Consider the following 12257-nt stretch of genomic DNA (forward strand, 5'->3'; position numbering starts at 1 on the left):
AAATTCTGTTAGGGTGAGTCATTGATGACGTAATATTTTCTCCCCGGGACATCACAAAATTGTCTGAAAATAATTTTTGCTTTAAACTTCTGGTCTGATGCTGTAATAGAGGGAAGAACACATTGATTTCTGATGACGGGTGATGATGGGGAGAGATAATCAAAAAAGGGCAAATTAATGTTGATGTAGGCCCAATACTTGAACGGCCCGTATTCCGAGAAATAGAGTTTTTAATAGCTAAAACAGAAAGATTAATGAATGACGATAACAGCTTGCTTGAGGCAATCCGAATGTTAATAATTATTGTATAAGATGTCGGCGAATCACACAATCCACATTGGATTGCGTGATTAAAGGATCATTGAAGTTCTCGATACTATTATATTTATGAAATGTAAATTGGATTGGATTTTATCACGTATAGTGAGAATAGACAACTTCAAAGTTTTGATCAGAAACCAAATATTTATTACATTAAAGCCAATTCCATTATAAAGCTAACGTCTAATGAATCAGATAACATTGGTGACAGATATAGGGAACCATGCCCTACCCATGTTTCTTCATCTATCATGCCATGATAAATTTTGAGGAATCGATTCGGAAGAGAATCCAGAATCACTTACAGAAATAGACTGATATAATCACCGGCTATCTAATCACGATACATACAGCCTCTGACATCTACATACAGAAAGAAATAGATAATAATCAAATATTGGCGATTATTGAATTACTGTCATAACCTGTTTCCTCAGCTATCATAGAATTCTCATATTGTTAACCCAAAGAAACATAAACGAATCGCCAAAAGCGAGAAATGCATTGATATTTTATTACCATATCCCATAGCCTTCATAGTAAGGTATTGATAAAAAATGGCCATCAGACTGTTTTAAATTGATGTTCCTTCTCTTGATATGCTAAAATTATCAGAATAGCTATTTATGCCGACCTCTTCACATCAGAAACTTTGTTAGAAGTTATGTGAATTACAGAAAAACCCCGAGAAAATTTAGAGACAAGTAAAAATATCATTGCACTTTATTAAGAACTTTTACTTTATTTAATTCTAGAAATAATTTCCTTTCCATTTTTACTATTTTTTATTAACACAATATTGTATATAATTAGAGAATTTTTTACTAAACTCTATTAGCGTATTTTTTATAATTGTTATGAAAAACTGAAAAATTTTATTAAAACTCTTCAGCAAACAAAAAATTTGCAATATTTGTAGTATTTTGTACATATAACTAGGTAGATAATATAGGGATAAATAATAACTAATAATAAATATTAAAAATAAAAATACTGTAATATATAATCAAATATATTTTTTAATTAAGTTTGTCACAGCATGTTTGCTAATGCATAAATTGTACTTCTCTTTCCTCATATTGTACGAGTTCATTGCATTAAAGATCAATCTTTTGTCAATTTTATAAGTTTACTAAAGGTAATTCTATCTTTAATGTAATGAATTATCTATCATTTATATACTCAAATTATAACAAATTTGATAGTTTCTTTATTTATTTAACTTGATGTATTTATTATTAGACCAAATTTTATTAAAATAATACCTCTTTGTAGAAAACAAGAAACAATCATAGTGGTTATAGAATACCATTTACTTTCTATGACAATATTCGAATAATTTCATAGAATGAACATTAAATTTTGATTCTAAAATTACATGATACATGGAGATTCACTTATCATTAATACAATCACAAAAAATGTATCACCTTATTAAAAAGTATTTACAATTGTGATGATCAGATTTTTCTTAGATGATTTTGAATAAATTTAGATTATTCATATTGTTTATACTACAGTGTTAAAAAACTTAGCGCTGACATTCGAGTATTTTTTTAAAATAAAACAAAAGTAAATATTTAATTATGTGAGTGAGAAGCGATGGTATTGTGGATAGATTATGCAATGAAAACATTCATCAACTCAAGATTAGTTGCCTGATTCAGTGTGATCTATTTAATCGATATTTAATGAAAAAGACACTCAAAATGTTAAAGTTTCAATAGTTTTACTGTTTCAACACACTGTTTTTATAAATCTACAGAGCTTTCTAACTTAGTCTGTTTGCAGGTTTTTATACTCATTTATTATAATCGAAGAGATAAACGGCAAGTAAATAAGTAAGTAATAATTAATGATTAATTGATTTATCATCATAAGATAACAGCGATTTACGGGTTATTAATCTCAATTCGCTTGATATTTTTATATTCTTGGGCACTAAGCGGGCTCTTATCATATTTATTATAGGTTTGAGCAAACTCGCAAAGTCAGAGCTGGTTCTGATAGGCATGCAGTGCGTGCAAGCACGCAGGCGGCCAAATTATTTGGGCGATCGATAGCGCACTTTAAAATATTAAATTCAAATATAATTTAATATTATTTTAATATAATAGTTGGCAATGAAATAGATTGATGTTTGCACGACGACTGATGATATAAAGATAGTATAGCTGTTAGTTAACCGATATAAGTAAACCTGAAGCATGGTTAAGTATCTTGCATCAGAAAACTTAAAAGTGCAAGCAACAGGTGATGAGGGATTTATCTGTTGAACCAGAGACAAATTCATCAGTGCGAATTCTATAACCACTATGATTGTTTCTTGTTTTAAATTACGTAAAAAGTACAAAAACTTAAGTTTGTAAACCCTAAGCTTTATTTATGTTAATGTCTTATGATTAAGTTTAAGATTACACTTGCGTAACTCATTGTGAATGGTTGCATTAAATAACATAGATACAAGGTTTTACCTTTATGCTTAAATTTCATTATGAATGGGTCTGTATTCCCGTACCGTTAATCTTAAGGGTTACTTAAACCATTACTTTAATTGTTGATGGAACCAAAAGGAAATTTAAATAAAGAAAAAAATGCGCACGAACGTTATTAATTTAAATATTCACATTTAAATTAATTTTTATACACACATACGTATATATTGTATTTATATACTAAATTTTAAAAAAAATTTCTTTAAGTTAATTCCATTTTAATTTGCAAATTCTATTTTATGGCAGCGCTAAAATATTTTGAACAAAGGCGCCTTTTTTATCTACAAGGCGGCTTGAATTGAATAATTGAAAATAAATATAACTTACATCAAATATTTTAAAAATTTTTTTACCCCTGTCAACTATATGAAACTGTCCTAAAACATACCAGTAGGATGTCATGGGTTGGATAAGGTTATGAATTTACTCGCGATCAGCATTGATAGGAGCGGCCAAATATCTGTAGCACACTGTCGACAAACAGTCCAAAACTGGCTCTGCGAAAAATGCACGCCCGGATGAGGAACCCGACTTATCTGAGCTAGAAAAGTTTTTCTTGTAGATCCTGCCCAGAATAAAATTCTGTTAACTCAAAGTATTAGACGCACACATTGTCAGCCCATAAAGTTATAACCTAGTTTGCTCGTAACTTGACTCTAGGTTCGCAATCAGGTTGACCAATATGATGAAAATAAATGATAACCTGTTATTAACAAAAAATCGCGAATTCCTTGATGAGATGAGAATCCGTGTCGCTTGCTGCATTAGACCTATATCTTATCGTATTGTCATTTTACCAACGCTTTTCATATAGATAGCGACCAATGAATTATATATATATATGACTAGATATAAAGTTTAAACAGTAATTACATTTGAAATCAATAAGATATTTGTACCACAAATAATTGTCCAAAGTGGATAGTTATTTAATACGTCATTCATAAAATACATGGGTATGACTAAACAGATCATAAAATGAACATCTAATTTTATTTACAACTAGCAGACCCCGCCACGCCTTGTTGTGGCTCAAAATGTATCTATTATAAATGTATAACACTTCCCCCCTGGGAGAAAATTTTTCGAAAAATTTCTTCTTACAAGTTAGTGTACATTCTCTTGACGTACCCTATTAAAACGCAATCAAAAACGCAAAAATCCGCATCTAAAATAGTATAATAGAAGCCAAGTTTTTCACAGTAAGCCTTAATCCTGTCCCTCTCCCCCCAATGGGGTAATTTCGACATGTATTCGACAGCCTATGTTCACCCTGAGGTTCCATTCTAAATATTGGTGAAAGAATTTTTGAAATCGGATGAGTAGTTTTGGAGATTACCTGCTGCATACAAACTAACATACAAACATTACCTCTTTATTATATTAGTATAGATTAATGCTAAATTCCAATTTTATTTAGTGATTTTCTTTTTACTTTTCAAGTAAGTGTTGAAATATAATGTTTCTAAATTACTTTGGGAAATTAATGATATGTGGTACTGTTTTCGCAGTAACTAATCGTTATGATTTTATCATTGAGATTCTTAATCATTTTTTTATCATTATAGATAACAATATGTTTTTTTCAATATGGTTAGAACATAAACAACTACCTCTGTGGTAACTCTCTTAGTTATCATTGGTAGTGACAATTACTCATTCTTTAATCCTCGTTTCAAGAGTTCTAAAAATAATAATATGCCTAAACCACCATATAATTAATATTGCCGCTAATATCGTACGCAACTACGCCACCGATAGCCAATTTCTCAATAGTGGTTTGGATCTTTACAATCTGTTAATTAGTATAGAAGAAAAAATGAATATTTATTTAAACGTTGACATTTCGTATTTTAAATATGAGCAAATCAAAATTACATTTAATATGGAGTTCTAGAAATGTATGCGAGCTTCGAAGTAGATAGATAATCTCGTACCCTGTATATCCTTTAACAATTATAGTATAATAATTAGTGTTGCAACGAATAGTATATTCGGCCTCAGGCCGAATACCGAATATTCGGCCAGGAGCGTGGCCGAATAGCCGAATATTCGGCCAAACTATTCGGCTCTATTAACCCACGTACGAAAATTGGCGCGCAAATCGCATTATGGCAAGGACCCTGCTTTCTATTGGCCCTCTGTCACTACGCTTCGCCAATCACGTTAATTCTTGACAGTTCAGACAAGAGCGTCATGGCAGTATGTGATAAGTGATAATATCAAATGTGGATAACAATGTAATAACCTACACGTGTAAATAACGGAAAAAGAACAGAGAAGGACCGCAAAGTGAAAATGTGAAAATAAATATGAAATTGAGTTGATAATATAATCGAACAAGTCGAAGCAGCTTATTGGCGCGAAATTCGCGGCCGTCAATGCCAAACAATTGTTGTCATAGACTTCGGAAAGCTAAATGCTTGTAATGAAAGTCACTTAGCGTGCACGGGCGAAAGCCTGGGGTCGTTCGGGCTACCAAGCTGTTTCGAATCTGTGAAATCATAACTGTGACTTATACTGACGTCCTATCTGTCTCTTTTATCCGTTATCACCAGGCTATGAGTCACGTAATTGTAAAATGGGAAATCTACGACGGAAAAGTCACGAATCGAAAGTATCGTGAGGACGTATTATGATGTATGCATAGGCATGCGTGGACTAGAGCAATAAACGAATAGGTGTGTACGTGTGCTGATCTTTGTAATTATAAATTGTGAATACAAGTGACTAATATTACGTTCTTTTTTAATTTGTGCATGTTATAAGTTATAAATAAATATAAACAAACAACACTAACCCGATAACATTAAATCTAAATAGCAAAATGATTAATTTACTGTGCTTTTGTTATTTCTTACTCCTGTTTTTAGGTATTCGGTATTCGGCCGAATAGTGATTAAATATTCGGTATTCGGCCGAATAGTGATTAAATATTCGGTATTCGGCCGAATAGCGAAAAATAGGCCGAATAGGCCGAATACCGAATAGTGACCGAATATTCGTTACGTCACTAATTGCATGCTTCTGTATTAACTAGAATATCAAGGTAATTAATTCAAATAGTGTAATAATAATAAAAAAGAATGAACTTTACAAAATATTAATAGTTTCAGGATTATTTCTTGATTTTTGAAAATATTTGAGATATTCTTTTTTCTTCCTTCTAATCCTGTAACTAGTAATTAATAGATTTTAACTTATTTTCTCTAATTTTTGAATCTCGTGTAATGGATTATCAAATGCGATACCGATATTATAGCAATGCTTTTGAACTGTAGCTGGTTTAAAATAGTTTGTAAGCTACCTTTTCTATTTCTTTTATGCTCGTAAAAAAAGGGCGTCAAAGGGTATCAAAAGGTTACATGATAACGGATTCTTCAACTGTTTGAGTTCCGATCTAATCCGATTTGGACTAATAAATTTCCATTAACAGTTCGATTAGAAATATCTTACCCATAATCACACATTTTGGTCGATCGCATTGAGAATTAGGCTAACGCAATAAAATTGAAATCTGTGTATCACTTATAACTGAAATGAAGATTTCAAAGTAACGAGATTTTTTTAATTATCAAAATTACTTTTCTGTTTTTTTAACTCTCCGTCCTGTGGGCACTAAGAGGGCCTCTTTTTAACAGGCCATTATGGGATCATCCAGGGCCACAATAGGGCTGCCGGGTAGTGAGGGACAGGGCCTGATATAACCGGACGGACCACCCCTCCCGAAAAATTCCTGGGGATTTTTCGACCCAATTCAACCGCTCGGCCATCCGGCCGTCATTGGTGTATTACTGATGAATAACCTTAGTAAAATATCTATGCATAATACATATTAATGATTGCCAGATAGCCGAAACGATAAAGATGAAAAATTTCGATTTGAGTCATGGTTGTCGCAAAAATCTTTGTAGATGAGTTGACCCGGGTATATTCTGCCTCCGTTCATGATCATTGTTCCCTCCATTATGGAACTGGCCGAACTGATGATGAGATTGGAAAAAAGGTTCTTTTAATGCCCACAAGATGAAAAGTGTTTAAGAAATCATTACAAAGTTTGTAATTAAGAAAGCACAACAAGTCGAAACAATTTATATCATAATGTATATGACTAACCACAAATAGTCATACAGTATATATTATAAAATCAACACTTTAATCATATTTGTCGAAATCTTTCGATATAATGTAGACAGAGATGTCAAATTTAGGTATCGCATTTCAAAAATATACTAATCGATCTCTTTAATGATTGATCTCTTATATATATGATATAAATGTAAATATTGATTCACATTACTGTAAACGCTTCTCCGGTGAATGAGATGTAAGTATCAAATCATATAAGAGCATTTTGTTTTTATTACGATTGTCACAAGATGCAGGGACGGATTTAGATATAACCTCAACAAGTTATACTTAGATATATTGCTTTTAAATTAAATACAGTATTTGTTGGAGATGAGCGGCTTTGTGACTTAGGACCGCAACCAAAGAGTTCGACCCGAGTTAAACACGTCTCTGCAAAAAAACTATCAATTTGAGATTTGTTATTAATTTTAATAACGTAGAAAAATATTACTAATTAAAATTATAATAATATTTATAAAGGGGTAAGTATAATTATACATATTTTTAAAATTGTTTAATATTTTAAATTATTTTTTATTAATGTCTTAATTTTAATTCAAAACTTATAAGATATAATATAAAATTAATAAAATTAAGTTTACATAAGTTTTAAAATATCGATACAGGTTATAACTGTATTTATAATATTAACGATTCTTTCGAAAGGCGACATCTAGTGTTCATATGCATAAATATCAAGTTTTTTTTTATTGTTGTTGTTGTTAGTCGTGTTATGTCACAAAATGGCTTTGCATGTAAGTTATAATTTTTTTATAATGTCTGAATGTTTAATTTATTATTTTATAGGTGTATTTCGTCCCGTTATAGCATGATAAGTTGCGTTTGAAGGTAAACAATGTGAATGGAGAAAGACGACAAGGTAAACATCCCTTCGGGGATTGGAAATGATCGGAAACCTAAACATTGTCACAGTTTGGAAAATAGTGGAGATATATCTTCTCAGAATTCGTTCGATACTGCCGTTGAATACCATAAAGATCAAATGGGAAAAACACTAAGGAAGACTTCGGCCAGTTCTAACTTGACAGATGACTCGTCATCTTCAAATAACGTAGAGATAAACAATTTATCAGAGTTACCTTCAGTACTAACTCCTCAATATGAAATGGAACTGAGAAGCAAGATAAGGTTTCATTTTATGAATCCTCTGGAGAAATGGAGAATTAAAAGGAAATATCCTTGGAAGTTAACATTACAAATTATTAAAATTATACTCGTCACAATTCAGCTGGTTTTCTTCGGTTATCACAGTTATAAATATGTGAAAGAACATAATGATGCAACTAATACTCTTAGGCATATATTCCTTCTAGGTTGGGATTCTACGAGAGATGTCGTGGCTTATCCGCCGTCGTCTGGACCTTACGCAGTGTATACAAAGCATGAATTTTATAGAAATGTCAATCATATTGTAAAAAAGTATGCACAAATGAATGATATTACAATAGGATCTTTTGGATACGATAGTAAAGATGGTAGCATGAAACCGTTAGTATTCTGCAGGACCTTCTTTCGAGGAAATCTTACAACACATACTGAAACTATAAATTTAGATAATACGCCAATTAGTAAATGTATTGAAATACCAACACTTTATCCTCCTAATGATCATAGATGGGATAATTTTTCTATACAACAGATTTTAAGAGAAAAAAATGACACTATAAATTTTGATTGTTTAATATCTGCAGAATTAAAGTTTTCTATAAAATTAGTGTTTGTAAAATCTTTGTCTAAGTTAGAAAATCCTGACTGTTTTAGACTAAACATTACTATTTTATATGATAATTCACAGCATGATGGACAAATTATTGTATCCCTATCTACATACACTATTAAACTTCATTGCAATGTGAAAGTAGATTATTCTGATAGCGACGATGATGATATTTTAAATGTAATAGGCAGACAGATATTGAATGCGGTAATAATAATATTGTGCAGTTTTTCGGCTATATTATGTTGCAGATCTCTATACAGAGGACAGTTGTTACGGGTAAAAGTTTCTTCATTTTTTAAAGAACAATATGAGAAAAAGTTGTCATTCCAAGATCAATTAGATTTTATTGATTTTTGGTTTGTTATGATAATAATTAATGATATGCTTATTATATCTGGGTCTGCAATAAAAATTCAAATTGAACAAAGAATATCTGAAGGAGATCAATATAATTTATGTTCAATTTTACTTGGGTTGGGAAATTTGTTAGCTTGGGCTGGAGTCTTAAGGTATTTGGGTTTCTTTCATAAATATAATATTTTAATTCTTACTTTAAAGCAAGCATTACCTAATGTTATGAGATTCATGCTATGTGCTTTATTGCTATATGGAGGTTTTTGTTTTTGTGGCTGGGTTGTACTTGGACCATATCACATTAAATTTCGATATCTTAGTACTACTTCAGAATGTTTGTTTTCTCTCATGAACGGTGATGATATGTTTGCAACATTTGCTATTCTTGATACAAATAATACTCTTATTTGGATTTTCAGCCGAGCATATCTTTATCTCTTTATCTGTCTTTTCATATATGTTGTCATTTCTCTCTTTATTTCTGTGATAATGGACACATATGAAACAATAAAGGAATATTATGTTCATGGTGCATTACCTCAAACTGATTTCCAACGCTTCATGGCTGAATCTCCTGAAAATATAGGTTATTGTCCACATCACCATAGACAATCATTTAGCATTTTTTCATGTTTTCGGAGATGCAGGAGTGAGGAATATAACAATTTTTGATGATATGAAATTTAAAACTTGTAATTATATTAATATTGTATATAATTAATATATTATTCTTAACATTGTGTTCTGACTGAATTATTAATTGAATTAATTNTATTGATATTATATCACATACAATACTTGAAATATATTATAATCTAAAAGTTATCAATGCTAAAAAAGAAAATTTAGTTATATAATATGTTCTCTAGAACAGCGGTCGGCAATCGGTGGTCCGTGGACCATTGATGGCCCTCGAGAAAATTTGGGTGGTCCGTGGAGAAAAATTTGGACATTTATCAACTGAAGGTTACGCGATGTATTACAAAAGAAATGCAAAATGCTTGGTTCCTTTTTTTCACTCATTGGGTTTTTTTATTCGAATGTAAAAACCAAATACGAAGCGACTGTTATCAATAAATAATGAACAATAAACAATATTGTGAGTGTCTTCTTTCGTGGAAAAGCACTAAGAATCCATAAACTTATTTCAAACAGCAATGAACTTTAGGCTTGCATTAATTTGTTATAATTAAACAAACGAGTTTCATATTTATATAGTAAAATTGAACTTTTATGATCATTTTATATCGTTTTAAAAAATTCATGACAGTGGTCCGCGGGATTCAAAATTGTGAGTTTAGTGGTCCGTGAGGTCAGAAAGGTTGCAGACCGCTGTTCTAGAACATAGCAGTGATTCATCTTAACGGATTGTTAACAAGAAAACAAATAATTCTAAACTTTAAATAAGGAAAAAATAAATAGAAATATACAAACTTAGAAAATTTTAAAATAATTTCAAAGGAGACAATATATTAAAAGTGTTTTCATCTTGTCCTTCCTACACAACTCAGGAAATAAGTTTCACGACGAAGTCGACCTTTCTTTAGAGATTTCTCGTCAATATGTAAAACGTTAAAATCTTCCTTCTGGCGATGGCACAATTAAAAAAATGTATATTTGATAAAATATTTAAGAAATATTTTATCCTTATGGTCCTTATAATACTTATAGTTCCGGCCATTTTTTTAAAATGCCAGGACTATAAGTACAAACTCAGAAAATGTATAAAAAAAATTTAACCGTGAGACTGTTATTTCTTGACGTGTGGAAAAAAGACAAGATGAAAATACTTTTAATGTACTGTATTGTCTCGTTTGAAAAGTTTGTATCGATACTTACTGCATCGTATCAATGTATCCTGGCAATTATATTAAATATTTTAGAAATATACAGTTTAATGAATTAATTTTAAATACTGCTGTATTTATATAATGCTCTTCATTGTTTTAAAACTCGCCATATTCCATTTGATTGTGTGTTTATTTATTACGAAGTTAAAGATAATGAATACCATACAGTACAAACTAAATACTATAGTTTCATCCTATTAAAACTTAGAAATTACAAAAGATTGTATTTCAATGATATTTTTCATATTGAAACAGATTCGTTATATTATTTTGTTTACAAACAAATTAAATAAATGAAGTAATGTAAAGCATGTCTTTTAATCGATAATATAAATCTTTGGAAGACAAAAGGAACACAAAAATTCTTGATAAACATAATGACATTTCATACTAGTTTCTAAACTCTACTTTCTTTGTAATAGATATGGACTATTTCAGAGACTATAGATATGGAAAATAAAGGAAAAATTAACATTTTAAGGGAGCAATCAAGTATTATGTCAGCAATTTATGAGGGAGGGGAATAATTCGTTCGTATCTGACAATGGGATTGCTGACGACGGGGATGGAGGGTGAGTCATTGATGACGTAATATTTTCTCCCCGGGACATCACAAAATTGTCTGAAAATAATTTTTGCTTTAAACTTCTGGTCTGATGCTGTAATAGAGGGAAGAACTCATTGATTTCTGATGACGGGTGATGATGGGGAGAGATAATCAAAAAAGGGCAAATTAATGTTGATGTAGGCCCAATACTTGAACGGCCCGTATTCCGAGAAATAGAGTTTTTAATAGCTAAAACAGAAAGATTAATGAATGACGATAACAGCTTGCTTGAGGCAATCCGAATGTTAATAATTATTGTATAAGATGTCGGCGAATCACACAATCCACATTGGATTGCGTGATTAAAGGATTATTCAAGTTCTCGATACTATTATATTTATGAAATGTAAATTGGATTGGATTTTATCACGTATAGTGAGAATAGACAACTTCAAAGTTTTGATCAGAAACCAAATATTTATTACATTAAAGCCAATTCCATTATAAAGCTAACGTCTAATGAATCAGATAACATTGGTGACAGATATAGGGAACCATGCCCTACCCATGTTTCTTCATCTATCATGCCATGATAAATTTTGAGGAATCGATTCGGAAGAGAATCCAGAATCACTTACAGAAATAGACTGATATAATCACCGGCTATCTAATCACGATACATACAGCCTCTGACATCTACATACAGAAAGAAATAGATAATAATCAAATATTGGCGATTATTGAATTACTGTCATAACCTGTTTCCTCAGCTATCATAGAATTCTCATATTGTTAACCCAAAGAAACATAAACGAATC

The 12257-nt window shown here is 30.9% G+C and overlaps 1 pseudogene; it reads left to right on the forward strand.

Annotated features, from left to right (window-relative positions):
- The window catches only part of LOC111633504, a 12019-nt pseudogene extending 2234 nt beyond the window's left edge, over positions 1 to 9785 (forward strand).
- Positions 9786 to 12257: the final 2472 nt, after the last annotated feature.

This window comes from Centruroides sculpturatus, unplaced genomic scaffold, assembly GCF_000671375.1.
Source record: "Centruroides sculpturatus isolate CEXI.00-Female unplaced genomic scaffold, Cexi_2.0 scaffold421, whole genome shotgun sequence".
Taxonomy (NCBI): Eukaryota; Metazoa; Arthropoda; class Arachnida; order Scorpiones; family Buthidae; genus Centruroides; species Centruroides sculpturatus.